The sequence below is a fragment of the Panthera pardus genome, unplaced genomic scaffold, assembly GCF_024362965.1.
Source record: "Panthera pardus isolate Hobbes unplaced genomic scaffold, ASM2436296v1 HiC_scaffold_8, whole genome shotgun sequence".
In the NCBI taxonomy this organism is placed as follows: Eukaryota; Metazoa; Chordata; class Mammalia; order Carnivora; family Felidae; genus Panthera; species Panthera pardus.
In genome coordinates this window covers 55,165,377-55,187,178 of record NW_026527013.1, presented here as the reverse complement: position 1 = coordinate 55,187,178, position 21,802 = coordinate 55,165,377, and the positions used below count along the sequence as shown (strand labels likewise).

Below are 21,802 nucleotides of genomic sequence, written 5' to 3'. Positions count from 1 at the left end.
TTTTTGAGGGATCAATTCCAATGCAACCATTTTCATCGTCATATTTCAGTGGGCCTTCTAGAGCCTCTGAGCCTTTGAAAAGTACAGCAAGACTTCGGCACCAGGTAGTGGGAGCTTCCGCAGTCTGCTGTGTGTCACTGGCCATTGTCAGTGTCTGAACTCCGGGCAGAATTATGCATCTGGAAGTCATCCGAAGGCCTCTTGTACCATATGACATCCTATTTCTGATGCTCTATAAACAAGAGGTAAATAGGGCTTTTATTTCTCAGTGAGTAGTTACCCTAATAAAAACCACCTGGGTTATACAGAAAACCTACTGAATTGGTTTTATAAAAGAAAGTGTCAGGGGCCACCAGGCTCCTCTACAGCTCAGTGTGACTGGGCAAGGACCCACTTGGTTTGCCTGCCACTTGCTTTTACCTGTCTTTCCCATGGTTCTTTGATTTCAGCTGATTTCTACTGGCCTATTTTGCTTGTCGTTCCTTCCCTGACTTCTTCTTTGTCCAGCCCATTTTACAGGTTCATGGTGCCTCCTCCTTTCCACTGGGCCCAGAGGCTGGAGAAATGGCCAGCTTTGATGCCATGGCCACACTGCCTGAGGCCCCCGTGGGATGTGCTTTGCCCCCTGCTCCCAGAACAGCCCCTCTGCTGTGTGCCTCCTGCAAAGGCTGTGTTTCTAGGGAGGAAGCCGTTCTGCGCCAGGCTATAGGCCAGAAATAAGAGCGTGCAGGGCTTGGGCAACTCACTCGCTTCAGTAGCTCCGAGCCTCAGTGTCTTCACCAGTCACACGGACACTATTACAGTTTTCCAAAGAGTTCAGGGACAAAGCACAAACCAAACGCTCAAGAAAGCGGACTGGAAACCATAAACCCGTGGGGAAGGGCATGCATTGTACAAAGTGAAATAAGTCATGGGCCCTGCTCTGTGACACTACAAGATGAAGACAATATGCAAAAAAAGACCTTCCTTCTTATCCATGAAAATGGCAAGAAAGAGAAACCAGGACTGAGGAGGGCCTGACGCAGGCAGGCTGGGCCCCTTTGGTCACCACCCCCCCCCCATTTGTTTTGAATGACCTCTCCCTGAATTCTTCATACATGGGTCAGAAAAACACACAGACCTTTACAGGGTTGGCCTCTGCCTGCTTCTGGGAATCAAATTTTATGAAACTGGAGTTGCACTGAAAGCAGGCACTTACTTTCTAGCAGCTTCCCACCTTCCCTGCAATGTTTTTCCAGCCTGGATTTGTCTTAGTAAGTAGGTAGAATTCTTGTTCATGATTACTAATACAAAGCCCACTAGAAACAAAGTGTCCAGGGACATTGGTTGAGTTCCTGGCTCCTGGTAATAATTCTTTCACATATCAGAAGTAGGCTTTGAATTGTGGTCAGGCTGACAGATCAGCTGACCACTCATTCTCCCTTGGATGCAGCCTGGACCCATGTGTGGGTGTGGACCGAGGGCAGCCTTTGGGTGTATGCCACGGGGCCAGTGCCAAGGACACCGACAGCCCTGCTACCACCACTGCAGGGTAACAAGGTCAGAGTTTTTTCCTCATCCAGCCCAGCCTTCTGTTCAACTGTGTAAATGTCATCACTAAACACTGAAGCCCTAAATGGGGACTGAGGCCACCTGGGCTAGGAGTGGTAGGACCAAGCTGGAGCCCGAGTTTGTTCGGCTACAAGACAGTCAACAACATGCTTGTACATTCTGTTAGTTCATTCAGCCTGTGCTTTGTGACTTCTATAATTGTGGCAGTTTTTGTGCTTGCACACATTGACAGTCAGCTGAGAGGACAGAGGTATCCACACTAAGAAGTCTGTTTTCAACAGCAGGTGAGAAGAAACCAACATCAAATTGGTTTAAACATCTAGGAAATTAACTCTACAAGAGGAAGTCCAAAAGCAGGGCACTTTGAGGATTAGACAGTGTCCCTAAGAACCAAGCTCTTTGGGTTTCTCTAATCTGTTGTCCAGTATCAGCCCGATTCCAGGGCTGGTTCTCCAGAGACTGATCAGTGACTGCCACTGATGGCTGGGTTACAGATTTCCCTGTTCATGGGCACCAGGGAGGCGGGGCTCATGTTCCTGCACTAGCTTTTTCTTAGAAGAACCCAGCAGGCCTTCCATGCCTTTCAAGGTCCACACTTACGCCTGCCCTTTCCTGAGCTACTTACAGGGACAGACCTGTCAGCTGGGGGCTGAGGGGAGGATGGCTGCTGAGGATCCACCCATAAAGTCCACCCTTTGGATGACATCTTTTGGAAAGAAGAGTGTAGTTTGGATTAGTATAATGCAAAGGCTGTGCAGGGCCATGGAGCAAGTTCTCTTCCTTACACAGAGAATCTGGTGGTGGTTGTATAGGAAAGGGCATCCTGTGTTGACACAACAGAATGACAACAGGCCTCATTCTCTTGATGGTCTTTCATGGGTACCGTTACAATAGAGCAGGAGTAGAAATGCAGCATTTCCACAAGAGTGAAAGAGAGGCTCACAGAAAATAAAATCCGTGTTAAGAAAGAATGAGAAAAAAAAAAAAGTACCGTGAACAAGTTTTTTGGCCTTGTTTTTTTTAACTGTAGGAGTGGGTTATGAAATCGATGGCATTGGGTCACACCCAGCTCCCTTCTCCCAGCCCCCCCCCCCTCCCCCAACTAGGCACACTGAAGACAGCACAGGAGAACACAGCAGGGCATATCTATCATCCTTAAAGACTATTTTATGACATTGTGGTTTCAGTCATGTATGTGCATACACATCATATTACTGATTGCTGATGTAAAATGTATTTATACTTACAGATTACAGTCAACAATTTTTTTAAACCACTAGCCTAAAAGTGTCAGGAGCACAAAGTTGCAGTTAGACATATAATGAACCAAAAGACACATATTCAAATGTAAGGTCATTGCCAGTTTTAGTTTTTGAATGCTTCAAAAATATTACAAGAAGGGGGAAGGTATAAAATTCATGGTAAACCTACAGAAATAGTTTTGATCAGGAAATGGATATGGTAGCAATTAAGGTACCATATACCTGTAAGTAAAGTAACATGCCTCTTATTGGTATATGTAAATTATAATAATTATCCATCAGCTAAGAGTGGCAAATATTATAGAACTTTAGAATAGTTCTATATGCCAGGGGCTCCCAAAGCTTATTTTCAACAGTGACTACTACTTTGGTTTATTATGTAAAGATTACCCACTCAAGTGAGAACTGCCCTAAATGACCTCAAGTTCGCTTCAAAATTAGGACCTCACCTTCAAAAGTGCAATTCACATTCTCTCCAAAGGTGGACTCAGGGAAAGTAAGGAAGGATTTGGCTATATTTCTAATGTGTTCACCAACAGCTGTATCCAACAGCTGTATCCAAAAACTGGTCTTGTGGTAAAGCATAAGGCAATAAGCCTATATGTTCCTAAGAACTCCTTTTAAGTAACAGATATGAGAAGGAAATGAGAATAAAAAAGAATTGCCATCTCCAGTAAATCTGTGGCCCTTCAAATCCAGTGCCCTGTACTTGACAACCCCTAACAATACCACACTAGAATTCATGAATGTGTAATGGAGCTGCCCTGCTGTGAGGAACACACATGAAAAAATAAATTACCTCTTGATAGCTACAGTAATTGGCTATACCCCAAAGCATGAGACTTGATTATTCCAACATGTATAATTATGGAAGTTATTACAGGCATAAAATTAGACAGCTCTTTTTAAAATACAGCTATAATACCACTCAGTGTGACCCTGAATCTTTTTTTATGGGACAAGGTGGAAAATGACCATTAGTTTTCACAGTAGCAATTTGACTAATTTCTCTTAAATCTCAACCTTTCACCTACTCAATAAAGATCTTCCATTTTTACAATTATCAAGATATCACTGTCATCCCGTGAGTCCATCCCTTGCTACCTAGGACCAGAAACATCCCCTCCGGACAAAAATCCGTGAAGAAGATGGCCTTTTAAACAACATTTCTTAAAAAGCTTTCCTTTTTCCAGATAAGTCCCTTGACATTATTAAGCTTTCTTTGTGAAAAATCTTTTAAGAGAATAATCTTTTTCCTATTTAGGGAAGCTATGGGGATAAAACTTCTAATAGAGAATACAACATAGTGTTTCTTGACAAGTTCTCTCTTTGGGGGGAAAATCACGATAGAACATTTGCTAAATACCATATCTCAAAATTTTAAATACATTTAACATACTGCATTAAACATCTCAACTTTCTTGTGTTTAGTTCAGGGCTTCACCCAAGAGTTTTGAGCTTTGAGGTTCAGCAGGCTTCATGAATGCCTCAGTTTACCACTTGTAACAGTGCTTCCATATTCTTCCTTCCACACTTACCCACCCTGGCAGATAGGGTGGCCTCAACTGACCCAGGAGCCAACAGACTCATGAATTGGATCTCATCTAAAGTGCCACAATCAGTTAATGGCAAGTCTGGAACATGCCAAGACATCCAGGGTACACCGTACTCTGCCAGCACCTCTCCTCCTCAGCTGAAAGATGATTGATGGTCAGTTATCCTGGAAACTGACTCCGCTGATTGAAACTCTGATATGCAGTTGACTGATAAATATTGACTTTCCTAATACAGAGAAATGCTGATTACCTGTCATAACCAAAACATCTATGAACAAATCAAATTTGTTCAACAAACCTGGAGCCTCAAGAATACATTATGATATTTACTTCCAGGATTAATTAGCTGGAAAGAAAGGTTAGTATAATCAGGGTTGTGTTTCTTGGTACTAGATATTTTTGGTTGACTGCTGGAAGAGGAAGAGCAAGAGCTGAATGTTGTGCATATAGGAGAATGCTAAGGGACTTTGGAACCCTGTAATATTCAGGTGCTATTTTAACAGTGACACCAGACTGGGCACAGTATTAAGCACTAGAGACATGGTTATTTACTTTCAGGAGCTAACCACCTGAGAAGTCAGGTACAAAAACTCTAATTCTCTGTCCTGGAAGCATGAGAAGGATAACACTGTGGTGGAATGGATAACAGAGGATGGATTGTGCCTGAGGCAGATTAGGAAATAGTTGGGAGGTGGGGGGGAGGTGAATGGACAAAGGAGGACTTGCCTCACAGAGATGGGCGTCAGAGAGGCCCCTGGAGGCAGGGAGCAGAATGAGTAAGGTGTGTGAGAATGAGTAGGATACCATGTGGCATATTCAGGAAATGGGAGAGTGCAGAACTATACAGTGAATTATACAGGGAGGAAATCACAAAAACAGATGAAACAAGAAGGGCTGTTTGTGACCAGTTCATTCAGAGCCATTGCACCTATCCTATAGTTTCTAGATGGGGTAGAGGGGTCTTTCAGATGCTTTAAAATGGAGGATGAAACAGCTGTGTTAGAAAGACCACTCTGGTCTTCCCACGTTAGATGGAGTCTATTCTGTCAAAGATGGCCGCCGTAATAGATGCCCTCCTGCGTGTTCTTACAATGGGATTTGATACTCCTCCCATCAAGGAGTGGAGTGCACATCCCTTCTCCTTGAACCTGGGCAGACCCGTGTGATGGCTCAAGGAGTAGCAGAGGAAGTGACTTCTATAAAAAGCTACTTTGTTCTCTTGTGCACTCCTGGAATGCATCCACCATGCTATGAGGAAGCCCAGGACACATAGAGAGGTCACATGTCAGGGTTCACACTGCCAACCAGCATCAATCTCTAGACAGACTAGGAAGCCTTTCAGATGACTTTAGCTCCAGCCACTTTCTGACTGCAACTATAAGAGGCCTCAGGAGAGAACCTCCTATCTGAGCCCCCCAGAACTGCAAGATAGTAATTTAAGAAAGTGGTTTTTAAGCCCTTGAGTTTGGATGTGACTAGTTATGCAGTGATAACCAGGAAACATGCATTTCTTGGCTCCTTTCTAAAACCTACTAGGACAGTAAATGAGTAAAAAGATGTAACCTAAAGGACAAAGAAAATGCAAGAAAAGGCAGAGAGTATCAAAATAGTCAACTCATTTTTGGAAGTCACATGCATGGATAGTGGCAGCTGACTTAGCAGAGGAGAAAACAAATACCAAAGTGCCTGCAGGGAGGGACCCCAGTGAGACATAAGGGCTGGCCCTCTGGAGAGGCTTGGGAATTTGAAGGCACAGGTGTCTGGGAAGGCTAGAGTGGGAGTAACAAGAGCATCAGCTGAAAGTCTCTGTAAGCAGTCATGAGACCCTCAAATACCCTAATACCACTGAATAGAGACAAATGACTCTGCTTCCCCACCCTGGCAGGAGACAGTAAATTTATGCTCTGGAAAAATGAGAACTACAAAAGGAACATGCCTCCACCTGCAACACACACACACACACACACACACACACACACACACACACAAACACACTGCATTCGATCTGTAGACATGGGCTTCTGTCTCCTGCCTGCCAAATTCCCTTTCCATGACAGATTAAAATGTATTCCTTCTATTGAACAAACAGAAGGAATCAAAATTCTGAGTTCGGGTGTTTTTATTGGAAGACTACCCTTGAATGATGCTCTAATCTGTAAGGGGCTGAAAAGACTCACTGTGAAGGACTTTCAGTGGCCCTGGCTCAGCTTAGATTTTTATCTGATTGGTCAAAGGTCCCAAACTAGTTCTGAGACCCAGAACCATGTTTAAAAGAGGATGCCTTAAGAGACTGTTAAAAACTGAGAACAAACTGAGGGTTGATGGGGGGTGGGAGGGAGGGCAGGGTGGGTGATGGGTATTGAGGAGGGCACCTTTTGGGATGAGCACTGGGTGTTGTATGGAAACCAATTTGACAGTAAATTTCATATATTAAAAAATAAAAAAAAATAAAAAAATAAAAGAGGATGCTTGGCTTGCATAGTTTAAAAACAATTTGCAAATTGCCAGTATTGGAAAGTCAAGAGATTTCATTTACAAATCTGGATTTCTGGCTTCTCTCAAAAAACCCATCTTTGGCTGCATTGCAGGTGCTGATAAGGGGCCACCCCTTCAAGTCCAGTGAGCTCTCCGGGTGTCACTATGACCATTTACTGTACTAATGGAGGTTTACCTCAGCTTACTGACCTCCTTTAGAATACCTGCCAGACCCAACCCCCACTGTCCCCACCTTAGGCATCGAAGTTTTCACTTCAGCCCTAAGTAATGAAGAGCCATTAAAGAACTTTGTTAATAGAAGAGCACTAGAAATGGCTGTTACAGAACAGGCAGTGGAAGAAAAGGAGGGAGTAAGAGAGGGAGGCTGGGTGGGAGGGGGCAGCTGGAGACTGGTTTGGAAGGTTAAGAAACCCTGACACTGGGACAGAAATAATACCTAAACTAGAGAACAGTGGAGGAGGGGCCAAATGTGAGGACAGAACCAAAAGGATTTATGCATACCCAGTCTTGACAATGTACCCAGAGCCTCCCGAAGGCCAGAAACCTCATAGCAGCATCCTATCTCTCCCCAAGGTGAAGGGCAGGATCCAAAGCAAAGCACAGAAGGGAACCGCTTTTCCAAGACTTTTGGCTTTGAGTTGCATTTTCTGGCCTGTAGTGAAGAGGCTGTAGGGGTGAAATAATCTCTCTCCTTTTTCTAAGTTTATTTATTTCGGGGGGGGGGGGCGGCGGATGACGGAGAGAGAGAATCCCAAGCAGGCTCTGCACGGTCATGGTGGAGCACGATACATGACTCGCACCCATGAATTGTTGAGATCGTGACCTGGGCCAAAATCAACTCAGCTGCTTAACTGACTGAGCCACCCAGGTGCCCCTAAAATAATCTCTTCTTTAAGAAACTCAAGGAATGCCACTGTTTAGACTTAGACCCAAGTGATTAATTCTTGTGGTGGTGCTGGGCTTGTAAAGAACTCCCAAGCCTCAAGATTGAGAGTTTCTAATCAGGCAAACTTAAAAAACATTCTTCCAAGCAATCCACATTCTAAAACAGGGGACCAAGGGCAAGTGCACTTTCCTAAGATAATCTAATTTTCTGTCATGCTCCAAGATATTTGAGCCAAACACAACTTTGAAATAACACCTCTTCAAGGCCCAGGAAGCCTCAGGATAGAAACTAAAGGGGCAAAACTCCCAGTGAAAGCTGTTCTGGAGAGGCTCAGGAACTCACTTGCAGTGTCCCTGTTTTCCAGTCTCCCCAGTCCACCACAGGGTCACTCACTTTTCTCTTTCTGGGAAAAAACAAGAGCCCTGTATACAGAATCTGAGACCTCTCCAAGTAGCCTTCTATTGTGACAGAGCTTGACTTTGACAGATCATGGTGGTGGGGTGAAGACGGTTTTCTTCTCAAAGTCCTCAAGGACAGAAGAGAAGAAATAAGCAGAAATAACTTATGAATAAATGTTCCACCACTTGCTAATCATGTGACTTTGGGGAAGTCATGCTCCCCATTAAGGCCTCAGCCTCTTCAGCTATAAAAACAAGACAATACCATTCACTTCACAAAGTTATTCTGAAGATTAAACAGGATAATGTGTGAGTATAAGGAACATGCAATCTGGTATTCATTGATTACATCTGTTTAGATTCCACATTCTTAAAAAAGACCAATAAGAATTATGAGGTTTAAAAGTTTATTTTATAAACATGTCATAATTATATAAATAACAAACAGAAGTTTCATAAATTAGTACACACAGTAACAGAGAATAAGCTTTAACAGAAAAGTTGGCACAAAGATGTAAGTACTTATGAAGGTGATTATTAAGCCTTCTCAGTCTAAAATAAAAAGGAAAATCATCATTTACACTACCACAATAGCAGTATCCTTACAAGTTAAAAAAAAAATCTTTGCTTAATAGTAACTTGAAGGGATGAGCACTGGGTGTTGTATGGAAACCAATTTGACAATAAACTTCATATATTGAAAAAAAAAATAGTAACTTGAAAAATTAAGCACATCTACAACTACTGTTTAACCAAAATTTCGTTTTGACATTTATCATTTAAATGCAAATCTCAAATAACCCAGCTTAGCAAAAAAATGTTGACTCTGGGCTACATACAAAACGAAACTGCATAGTATAGTTCCTGCTCTCAAGAAGCTCACGGACAAGTTACGTAATGATTGACTAAAGAACATACTAGTTAGTTAAGTGGTGTGAAAAAACGACCTGCTCAGAGGTACAGAGAGGGCAGTGGAAGGAATACCTGGGTCTTACAGCACTGTGTAAGGAGCCAACAGTCCCAGGCCCACATCCCAGCTCAGGTAAGTCACCAAACTTTGTTTTCACTGAGTTCATCTTAAAAGCAAGATCATAACAGGGACACCTGGGTAGCTCAGTCAGTTAAGCATCTGACTTTGCCACAGGCAACGATCTCATGGTTCATGGGTTCACGCGTGGGGCTCTGTGCTGACAGCTCAGAGCCTGGAGCCTGCTTCAGATTCTGTCTCCTTCTCTCTCTGCCCCTCCCCTGCTCATGCTCTGCCTCTCAAAAATAAAGAAGCATTAAAAAAATTTTAAACAAACAAAAAGCAAGATGACAGTATGAATACTGTTCACTATATACTGTTGCTGGGAAAAGCACTGATTTAGTAAATGCCAACTTCATACAAACTCTTTATTAGGTACTGTGTTAAGGGCTGAGATAAGAGGGATAAGACACATTTTGATACAGGGCTTACAGTCTGGGTAGTTGCCAAGATGCTACACACACAACAGCTAGGTACTGCCAGACAGACCATCACTCCTGTCAAGACCCCTTCAGTCGTGATCAATCGGTTTTTTAAAAAAGCTGCATGTCAAAAAGTGAAACAAAAAGTTCTGTCTTGTTATTTTTGCCACACATTTTTGGAATTAGATCAGTGGTTCAGGCCGGTAGGTACAGAATTCTATGTGATGCAAAAAAAAAAAAAAAAAAAAAAATTCTATGTGATATTCAGAAGTGCTGATGCCAGGCCCCACCCAAAGCTTACTGTTTCACAATCACCGAGGGCTTGGCAGTTCTGAAGTACACCCCCAGCCAAGAACCCTTGAAAGGCATATAAAACAATATAAAATCACTGTTAATGCAAATGTGGATACTTTTAATAGACAGTCAAAAAAACATATAACATATAAGTAATATAGTACAACTTGAATATTTGTGATTAAAGCCACTTAAAACACTAAAAGGCGTTCTAGTGAAAACACAATGGAGCAAAAAAAAATGGCACTATGGCAGCACTGACCTCAGCTTGCAGAGGCCTGTTACCTGCATATATTGTTTGCAATCTGTGCAGGTGTACATCTGTTTTAAGGGGAAGAAAAAGTGCTCGAGATTATGAACCCTTTCTATACACTTTTAATATTAAACAACTAGCTTTTAATTTTTTTTAATGTTTATTTATTTTTGAGAGAGAGAGAGAGAGAGAGACAGAGCATGAACAGGGGAGGGGCAGAGAAAGAGGGAGACACAGGCTGTGAGATCGTGACCTGAGCTGAAGTCGGATGCTTAACCGACTGAGCCACCCAGGCGCCCCTAAACAACTAGCTTTTAAGTGAACATTTACTGAATGCTATTACCAACAGGCCGAACTGATGCAGCATGGTTTTATAGCATAAGCCTTAAGGTCAAAGGACTAGGTAAGAGTCCTAGCTTCCCTTATTGCACCCGTAACATCTGGCAGGTTGCTTACCTTACCTGGCCCTCAGTTCCTTCACCTCAGTAAAATAACTGTGCTTGTTCACAGTACTGCTGGGTATTAAGTGAAGAAAATTAGAAAATTATAGGCCATTATAGAAGCAGTAATGATTGTTTAGTATTTACCTCAAAACTATTGCAACTGTAATATGCTTGCAAAAACAAACAAAAAAACCCCAAAACTCAACTGATGTGTGAATTTTTACACAGTATCTAAAAGCATTATTTAACATTAAAAAATCAATTTTTGCAAGCACACAATTATAAAAGCAGTTCATGTTTATAAGGATTTACCATCAAAATAGCATGTTGCCATACCCACATCACTTGACCCGCCTCTCCTGTAAAATCTTCCTGCCAGAGGACTGGCAGTTCCTGAGTTCCTGAGGCCCCTTCCAGTTTCAGGGTCTGTGTGATTCACCAGGACATTACAAACTTAACTCCCTTCCCCACTTACTTCTTTTTGAGTTGAGAACATGGGAGAAGAAAAAAACAAGTGCATTTAAAGCATTTCTTATAAAACAGAAATTACGGACAAAATACTCAAAAGTTGGGGTCAGCCTGATCAAAGTGCAAATGTTTAAGAAAAAAGGTTAATCCCTCCATCTTGGGATCAGTACCTATTCGGAACAAACAAGAAAAGTGAAAAAAAGAAAAATCAATTACCAGAGGATCTTCCTCCTACAAAGCATGATAATCAAGGAGAGTCTAGCCAAAAAATTTCAGGGCATCTAGGATACCTTCTCAAGCAAGTCAAAAACCACAACTTGAAAAGAGAGAAACATCTAAAGAAAACCCACAACCCTAAATTCCTAAGGTCAAGAGAAGCACTTTTCTTTATATATTTAAGCAATTTCGCAAAGCGTTGTTTTATATACACTTACGTATCACTGTTTACTAGTTCCAAATCACGGGAAGACAGGAAAAGACTTAACAAGCTTTGGGTCACATGTTCGCTAAAAGACCATTAATAACAGGTTTTGGACGATTTCAATACCTAGTACTGCCAGAAGCTGGCGACCTTTAAAACCTAAATAAAAACCATCAGTAACGTGTAGGGCACAAACAATCCAATACCCACCAATAAACCAGCCACTTTTAACCTACAGGCTCTCTGCTGTGACTGCTTCTTCAATCAACAAACACAGAAACTTCAGCTCGGCGGGAGGCCAGGATGGAGAATGTCACAGGGAGAAAACTGTCCCCACCTAGCCTCGCGAAGCTCTCGGTCCCCCAGGAGGGGAGGGCCTGCACCCGAATAACGGTGCCCGGCACTCCTAGGTTTTAACATGCCCAACCGGCCCTTTGCCCTGGAAACAGAAGCGGCCGCGCCATTTAAATTTCGTCTGGCGGCTACGCCGGCCGAGTCCGGGGCGGCGGCCCCAGGCCGACCGCCCTGACCCCAGCGCCCGCCCGCCGCCGGGCCCGCGGGCCACCGAGGGGCCGGATGGACCAGCGCCGGCCGCGGCGTTCCGGTGCGCGCGCGCGTCTCAGCCAATCGCGTGCTCGCCCGCCCCCCGCGGCCGCGGCGAGGCTGGCGCTGGGAAGAGGAAGAAGAACATTCGCCCTCCTCCTACCAGCGCGCGGGCGGCGGCGGCGGCGGCACCGGGGTCACGAACTCTGACCTTTCACTGACAAAAACAATAACAAACCCCCCCTTCCCCGCGACCCCGGCGGCGCCCCCGGGCCCGCCCCCGCCGCCCCCGCTCCCACCTCGGCGTCTCTTCTCTCGCCTGCTGCCCCGCAAGCCCGCGGCCCCCGGGCTCCCGCCATCCGCCAACGCCGGGAGCCCGGCCTCCCCGCGCCCTGCCCTCCGCGTCGGGGGCCGTCCGCCGCAGACACGGGACCTGCTTCGAGGCCGCTTTGGCGCCAAATCCTGAGGTAAAATTGAAAAGGGGCCGGGGCGGGCTCGGGCCAGCGGCAGAGGGGGCGGGCCTGGCGCGCGGACATGGAGCCGCCGCGACGGCGGCTGAACCCGACCCTTTTACCTTTGCCACGGGGCGGCGGCGGCGGCGGCGCCGGACGCTTTGCATAGTGGGCCGGGCCGCTCCCCTCCCCTCCCCGCCCGCGGCCGGGCGAAGCGAGCGGGCTCCCCCTGACCGGCCCGGCCGGCGCGAGGGTGGGGGCGGAGGGGGAATGGCCGCGGCCCCGCCTCACAGCTGGCCCTCCGCCAGCGCCGCCATTTTGTTCTCGATGGAGATGGCTCCGGCTGGGCCGGGCTCCCCTCCTCCTCCCTTTCATCCTCCTCCTCCCTGCAGTCCCTCCTTCCCTAGTTCCCCGGCTCCTCGCCCCTCCGCTTCCCGCCCGCCGTTGGAGACCGCCGCGGCCCAACCGCCGTTTTTTCTGAAGGGAGGGTGGAGGAAAAGGAGGGAGGCGGGTGCGGGGCGCGACTTCATGAGCGATGGCTGGCCCGACCAACTGGTGCCCAGATAGGAGGGATGGGTCCTGTGGCCCCGCCCCCCCGAGCTCTGCTGATTGGCTAGGACGGGAGGGGCGGTCCCCGCGGGGCGCGGGAGCCCTGGCGGGGCGGGAGCAGAGGCCGCGACGCGGCGTGAGGCTGGGGCGGTGGGGGCGGGGCCGGGGGCGGGGCGCGCGGGGGCGCGGCCTAGGTTAAGAGTCTGGGGCGCTCGGGGACGCGGCGAAGGGTTTGGCGCACGTTCCCTAGCCGTGGAATGCGTCCAGAATGAGTACCGTAGAACAATAGTAATAAAGGTGATGAAGTATCTAGAATCCACGGCGCTGGCTTGCGGGAAAGGCTTTTCGGAACTTGTGCATCCTGCAGGGCTCTTTCCCGTGTTTTCGGCATGGCTGCGGTTGAATCCCTTCTGAGGCTCAATTTCCTGGATTGTAAAATGGGGAGAATGGTGGTTTTTGCCAGGCTATCCCTCCCTTCTCAAGATCGGTTGAGGGTCTCTGCTCAGAAAATGGAGTCCAGACTACTTTGTGAACGGCAAAGTAATGTAAAAATGGTGTTCCTGTTGAAAGTAGGATGTAGAGCCATTGGGAAATGAAAAGCTTAAGGGCATTGAGGGCTTGACAGAACAGAGGTAAATCTGAGGTAATTCTAATTCGTGAATTAAATACTTATTTGCCTAGTTTGGTTCACTGGAGGATACATCCAGAGAACCAGCTAGACAAAGCTCTTGCCTTGCTAGAATTGGGGAGCGGGGTGAGTGGACATTAAAGAGATGATTAAAGAGTGGTCAATTTCATGAAAGAAATGAAATTAAACTGAGTGATGTATTAAAGGTCTGATGAGACTAATTTAAGTTAGATTAGATTAGGGAAGGTCTTTTATGAGGTGGTGATGTTTGAGCGGAGGAACCCAAGGGAGAAACAGTGTTCTAGAGAGAGTGAACAGCAAGTGTAAAGGCCCAGGAGGGAAAGTGTCCCTGGCGTGATTGAATAGGCCAGTTGTGGCTGGAGAGTGGTTCGAACTAGTTCGTTGTCCTTTCCATTATCCCACTGACCTCCAGGCTAAAGTCTGTGAACTGTAACAAAGGTAATGTAGATACATCTTCAATTTAATAGGGCCTGGGTGGCTCGGTTAAGCGTCTGTTGGTTTCGGCTGGGGTCATGATGGCGCGGTTTGTGGGTTCCAGCCACGCATTGGGCTCCCGGCTGACAGTGTGGAGCCTGCTTCAGATTCTCTACCTCACGCCCCTCCCCCTGCTCACTCTCTCTGTCTCAAAAAAAAAAAAAAAAAAAAAAAAAAAAAAATTTTTTTTAAAGAGACAAAATACAGCCATCAAATGAATTACTAATGAATATGTGACTGGGGTGTGGGGGGAAGGCTTCAAAATCACTTCTAGATTCAAATCTTTTGTTAGTCTCTCATACCCATCTTCAGTTCATAAAGTATTTGCCACGTGCCACTAATACCTCAGGCACTAGGTGACTAGGACACTGATCTGGGTCAATTATGTGAATGTGTTTCTATACATGTGAGTTCTGTTCTCTCCTCTGCGTGTATATATGCACACACATATACACACACACATAAAATGTTTTAAACGGAAGCTAAATACTGTTGTAGTTAACTGTCAACATTTACCAGCTGTCTGACTTCGGATAACTTCCTTAACTTTTTGAGCCTCAGTGTTTTCATCTGGACAGCAGGAGAGCCTTCTTTTTAGAATTGGGGATTAAATGAGTTAATATAAATAAAGAACTTAGAAAATTGCCTAGCACATAGTAAATACCGGTAATTGGGGTTGTCATTATGAAGCACTAGCTGTTGGGTAAAGACCTTAGACTAGTTAAGTGATATAAACAGTGAAATTTTTATGCAGTGTGGTATAGGGGCAAAACACTGGGTTAGAATTAGTTTTAGCTCTTTTCCTTTTGGCTGGCACCTGGCATCCAGACCAAAAGTTTATTTAGAAAACAAAGTAGAGGAACTAAATAGTACTAATGAAAGTATGGGGTGCTTTACAATTTACAAATCTCTTTTACAGGCTTTACATTGTTCAAGCCCCACTAGAACCCATGTTATGGTACACCATTTTCCTGCTTCCTATTTTAAGAACTTTCTAAGACTTACTTCTTATCTCTGTATCCCTAGCTCCCTGTGCACTAAACACGGTGGCCTGCTTTCAGCTTCCTTAACGGTGTGGCTTACCTTTACCCCAGGTCGTTTCACGTGCTCTTCCCTTCACTTCAGACTTTCACATGCCTGCCCTTTCCTCCACATACCCCCCATCCTCCAGTCCCCTGCAGATCTCAGCTCAAGCATCACTTCCTCAGGGAAGCCCTCTCTGTTGCCCACTATTTGTCTAGATCAGATTCTATTACTTTACACTGTGTTCTTTTTCCTTGTATCTCACTTTTTAATTACACACTGTTATGATTGATTGATGTCTGTTCCCCTTACCATACTGTAAACTTTGTGACAACAGGAATCATTTTACTCACCTTTATATTCCCAGCACTTAGCAGAGTATCTGGTACTATTTGTTGAGTGAATGAATTGTTGATAACTTTTGATATCACAGATAACTAAGTTGCTGCTCTTAAATGGTGCCTTTTTATATGTGCTTGCTTGGCAATTCAGATAGCAGTGCCAGCAATAAAATGTCTGTTGTGGTATTTGGATGAATTTAGGAATTGGTCCCTCACAGATACGGCACTGCCTAGAGATGTAAATATGGGTAAAATAACCCAGATTAATCCCTTTTTACCCACTTAGGTGTTGATTTGTGTTTATCTTTTTAAAACAAGAAGTTGATAATTTAATAGTTATAAGTTAAATCTCATGAACATTAATGAGCTCATATGAAACTCATTAATAAGTAAATAGCCCAAATATAATGTCATTTCTCTATCACAGGGGATCAGAAAACAGAAAAGAAGACTTTAGTGGGTTTGCAGGGAGTTGAGAGTTGAAGTCTCTGTGGCCATTAATTTTAAATATTTATCTTTCCAAAGAGAAATTGATTCATGCAATGGAATTACTGAAAATCACCCTTTAATTGCTTTACCAAGATTAAAAGCAGATTTTTATGCAGTATGTGTCAAGCTTCTACTGAAAGGTCTGGTTAATACAACATTTTGTTTATATAATACAGATTTTTAAAATAAAATGTTACAGTAGTTTGAAAACAACAGTAACATTTTTATTTAATACTTTGTTTATTTTTGGATGTTTCTTTTCTAACCTGTTCAAGGATTTTTTTGGTATCACTTGTTCAGCACTCTTGATTCCTTGAACTAATTACTCAGGGTGAGCAAAAAACTGATAGTTTCCTTATTATTTTATATCATTAAATTATTTATTTCCTCAATAGTTGTATTGATGGTGATCTTGAAATTTTGTTTGAACATGCCTTTATAGAAAAAGAAAAACCCTGTGTTAATAACTTATTAGGTTTGAGAATTGTCTCCAAGGAGTCAAGTGACAGTGTAGCACCTGTCTCTGGAACCTTGAGTGGGTAGCCTCTTAGAGGCTTATACATTCCTCACTTGAAATATGGGGAGGGATGGGGCGCCTGGGTGGCTCAGTCGGTTGAGCGGCCGACTTCGGCTCAGGTCACGATCTCGCGGTCCGTGAGTTCGAGCCCCGCATCGGGCCCCTGTGCTGACAGCTCAGAGCCCGGAGCCTGTTTCAATTCTGTGTCTCCCTCTCTCTGACCCTCCCCCATTCATGCTCTGTCTCTCTCTGTCTCAAAAATAAATAAACGTTAAAAAAATTTTTTTTAAAGAAATATGGGGAGGGAGGAGCCAACACTGAGATTGGGGTCAGGAGTAGGGAGGGGCCAGTTACTATCTAAATGACTTATAGAACGAGGCAGGTGGGCCTTTGTAGAGCAGCCCTCTTTCAAACCATAGCATTGAACCACTGGCCTCATGTATCTAGCTGCCTGAGTGTGACATATTGAGGACTTTCATTTGGGATTTTGTCTTTAAGTTCTCTTACCTATGTGTCAAATTCTTCTTTCGTCCCAAAGCACCTCACAAAGCAGATATTGGTCAGTCCCCTTTAATCAATGCCACTTAGGGAAATCGGTGAAGGAATCCATATTAGAGTTTATCAAGCCCAGTCTCACACCTTGATGCAAAACTCCCCAGCCAGAGTTAGTTCATCCCTTTTTACTTCGTTGCTGGTTATGAGGAGCTTAAATAATGTTGACTTTTCCCCTCCCTGTATGAATACCATCTCTAACCCGATAGACACATTCATGCTATCACTCATTGTAAAAAATATGTTCTTTATTTGTTATAGTTTGACCTGCCTTCAGCATAACATGCCTAGAGGCCAAGATTCATTTTGTAATTCCCTCCCATCCTGCCATTCCTTCTCCACGTCCCTTGTCACAGTGCTGCCATCTGCTTCCCATGCTCTCTTCAGTGCCCTGAGTGCTAGAGATTTTTAAGCAGCAGGAGCTCTGTTGCCAAAAGGCAGGCCTGCCTGGGACCAACTCACCTAGTATAGCTACAATGATGAGGGAGAGTGTATGCATACAGAGGGTGAAAGCCCAGATCAAGGCACTGGCATGGGGGCATTGTTAGGGGGACAATATGAACAGATTCATGTCCCTCGCATCTGGGAGTCTTACAGTAGAAGGGTGGGAGGGGAGTTGTTTAAGATGTGAAAGGAATAGACTAGCTCAGACACTCAACTGTCCTTTCTGATTTTAACTGCTACACTCCAGGTAGTTAGTCTATAATGATGAAAGCGAACCTCAGGGACAAAGTGTGATTTTTAGGGACGATAAATATTACTTCCTCCACTATGATAAGAAGCCTTCATGAGAAGTCTTTATAGGTAAAACCTTTCTTTTCTTAATTATCGACAGTAACCAAAGATTCTAATTCCTGGAAATGTTAATATTGTTGTAGAGAGATTTCATTCCAAGTGTTAAAAAAGATAGCTTTCTCTCCTGTTTGGACTAGTAGTCAGAGGTATGAGAGGGTTGAAAATGAAAAATCGCCTCAAACTTGAAGCCTTCATGGTTTTACTGGGAACCACCTTATTTATATCTTACCTGGCTGCCCACACATGCAGCCTCAAGAAACTCCAATAACTGCCTGCCTCTAGGTGGCTGAGAAAGATACACAACAGAGATTGGATGGCTTTTGGGAAGTTATACAATGCCAGCAGGCTTCATGGTACATTTGCCCAGTAGTATTTATTGAACAGTGAATCTGATTATTATTTGCAAAACATTTCAGAAATGCCATTTGTACTATCTTCGTTCTTTTTCTCTCCCCGTTCTCCATTGCTTCTGCAGTAATGCATCTTTTTACTAGGTTGGTTAAGTGAATGGCCTGGAATTACTCTTTTTTTTAACTTTTTTTTTTTTTTTTTTAACATTTATTCATTTTTGAGAGTGAGAGAGACAGAGCATGCATGAGTGGGGGAGAGGGAGACACAGAATCTGAAGCAGGCTCCAGGCTCTGAGCTGTCAGCACAGGGCCCGACGCGGGGCTTGAACTCACAGACTGTGAGACCATGACCTGAGCTGAAGCCAGACGCTTAACCAACTGAGCCACCCAGGCACCCCAATAGCCTGGAATTATTTAAAAAATCACGTTTCACCATGGTTAAAAGCACATATTCTAAAGTATGTCAGCCCCTGGCTGAGAAGACTGGCAATTAGAATATATTTGTTGACTTATTCGATACAATACAGATTTTTAAAACTTTATAATACATGTTTCTTTTCTGAGGAGGGAAAAGAGTCAATTTTTAAAAATAAGTATCAGATTACTAATTGGATGGGACTAGATCAGAAATTTCTGTGAGCAATACTGAACATAAATTACATATTTTGGAATTAGTGGTTGTGTAAATGAGTTATTAAGTGGTCTAGCTTATGTTCCCTTAGATAATAAACTAGTCTCCTGTCACTTTTTAAAATTCCTTTCTCTCGACTTCTGTTTTCTGGGAAACTATTTTGAAGGGCACTGTGGTATAGAGAGAATGTTGTGATTTTAGAGACAGACAGGCCTGAGTTAGAATCCTAGGTCTGTCTCTTACTAACCAGATGACTTGAAACAAGTTGATTAAAATTCTGAGTCTTTTTTTGTCAGTATTGGTGGAGCTCATACTTAGAAGGTGTGTTAAAGATTAAATGATGCCTAGTTTGATGTAAGACATGGTAGATGCTCAGGAAATCTATCCTGCTTTCCTTCCATTCATCCATCCATCCATCCATATTTCATGCTAATAGAAATGAAGAGAGTCTGTGTCACCCTTACACTTGGGCCCTTGGTAAGGGAGGCAATCACCCATTAGGGTACATGTTTTTTAGGGGAAGTCTCCATATAGAAGATTGTAGTGCTGCTCCCATAGAATAGGAACTGCATGTAGATTAGAGTCACTACTCTTCCCCACTATTCATTCACTCCTCTCCTCATCTCCCCAGGCCCATCACACACACACTATTGCTGCCCCTTTGTTATAGTCCAGACCTGTAATATGGAAGAAATAGGTTTCCTGTGGAGGGTGGGAAATCATCTGACCCCAAAGCTAAATAATCTTTGAGTCTAAATAATGTCAGGGTTTCTGATAAAAAGATGTATATCTGAACCCGAGACATCTCTGTGAGCATCTTTTCTGTTGATGAACATTTATATTATGCTCAATTTGCCACTTGATTTCTATTTCCTGATTGTAAGGCTTGATCTAGGATTTCAGGTCTTCAGATATGTATTTCTTATTTTTTAGTTCTCAGGCAATCCAGATTCTTCAATTTTTATTTTCCCATGAGTATAAAAAGACTTCTGACAATCACAGCATAATAAACTTAAACTGAGTACCTTGTACCTATCAAGAAGTTCTAGGGGCACCTGGGTTGCTCAGTTGGTTAAGCGTCTGACTCTTGATTTCTGCTCAGGTCATGATCTCATGGTTCATGAGTTCTAGGTCCATATCAGACTCTGTGCCGACAGCGTGGAGCCTGCTTGGGATTCTCTTTCTTTCCCTCTCTCTCTGTTCCTCCTCCACGTGTGTGTGCACACTCTTGCTCTCTCTCTTTCTCAAAATAAATAAACTTAAAAAAAAAGTTCTATACCCAGAAGTATTTTGCAAATAGTTATTAGCTTGTTTTTAAATATTTGTGAGATTTATCCTAATTCAGGCCTTTCATTTTGCCCAGTTGTATAATTTAACAGAATAAATTACAAATGCTACGTGAGCATATTTTATTTGTGTGTATACATTACATATTTATACACATTTCATGTGGATCTTATGTCAAAATGAAAGAGCTGTTCCTAGTTATATATTGCATTATACAATTTGAATTTTTGCTTTCAAGTTTCTTTGAGAAAGTAAAAGCGTCACCATCTCCTTATAGCAACGGTAGCTACCATGTATTGCATGTTTACTGTATGCCAGCCTCAGTGTTAGGCTCTTGACATACATGTGTAAGATCTAATCTTCAATCTTCCCAATAACCTCATGCAGTAGGGTATCAGAGAGATCAGCTTAGTATCAGAGCCTCAAAAACCTGATATATTTGCTTCAGTGGGAAAATACCAAGACTAGATATTTTGAATGTTATATAATTATGGGCCATGCAGTACATAAATACGGATGGTATAAATCAGTTGATTGTAATGGGGAAGGCAACTCACTCATTCCTGTCAGTGAGGACAATTTCCTTGTCCCAGGACTTGTTTATTGTTATTTGAGACACTCCTAAGCCTTCCCCTGTGGGGAGCATAGCAGGTCTATCCTGGTGACTGGCTGACTTGGGGATTCAGGTGTTCCCAGTCAGAGACCAGCTTTCACTACTCTGGGGTCTGTAGCCCTGCTTGACTAAAGAAATCCTGGTTGCAAAATTTGGTCAGCTGTACTCTTTTTGTGAGCCTAGAATAGTTGATTCAAAGTCACTGTTGTGTTCTTTGCTTTTTTATTGTTAAAAGTTATATTGATCTACTTGTATTTGAAAAGATTTATGTTGTAAAACCTAACATCACATAAGACCAACCAATAATAGTTTTACTTCATCATTCTGGGGTCTGTATCAATTTTTATATATTGTGCCCTGTTGTCATTTATGTGCTATACAAGAAAAACTCTGTAGTTCAAGTTAAGTTTAAGAGACTCTACCTTCATCCCTGGCCTTGCTGCCACCACTTTCTAACTTCCCTTCCATGTACAGCCTCTCCTTTTCCATCATCTCTCCACACTGTTGCTCAAAGGTTTTTCGGTTGTTTTTTTTTTTGTTTGTTTTTGTTCTTTCGAAAATCCAGATGTGATCACTTCATTTCTCTGACAAACCTCTGGTAGTTCTCTGTCGTCTGCAGTGTCAGCCTTTCGCCTCCCCTGATCTCTCCAGCAGTTTCCCACCAGATTGCCTGCTGTTCCTTGAATATGCCATTCTCCTTCATACCTGCCAGTTTGTATGAGCCGTCCCTTCTGCTTAGAACTCTCCCCCTGTCACCCCATTCTTTCCTTGCTAAATTTCCATTCTTCACTCAAGACCCAGTTTAACTAGCTCCTTCTCCTTTAAAACTGTCATTGGCTCCCATAGGCAGAGGGAGATGCTTTTTCCTTTGGACATCCATTGTAGCATTTAAATTGCAGAGCTATTACAGTTTCCTGCTTAAGTTCTTTGGGGGCAAGGACTGCTCCTCCTCCTCCTCTTCCTCTTTTTCTTCTTATTCTTCTTATTGTTCTTATTATTAATCTTCAGCAATTATTCCATTGCCAGTTCAGAGCAGTTGCTTTCAAAGGTTGATGGTCTT

General features: G+C 43.6%; 1 protein-coding gene across 2 annotated transcripts in view; it reads left to right on the top strand.

Moving 5' to 3' along the window:
• Nucleotides 1-11,939: 11,939 nt before the first annotated feature.
• NR2C2 (nuclear receptor subfamily 2 group C member 2) overlaps nucleotides 11,940-21,802 on the top strand; it is a 91,844-nt gene continuing 81,981 nt past the window's right edge. For both annotated transcript variants that reach the window (XM_019433571.2, XM_019433570.2), the window contains exon 1: nucleotides 11,940-12,487. The gene's annotated coding sequence lies outside the window, so the exon portion shown is untranslated. The remainder of the gene's footprint in view (nucleotides 12,488-21,802) is intronic.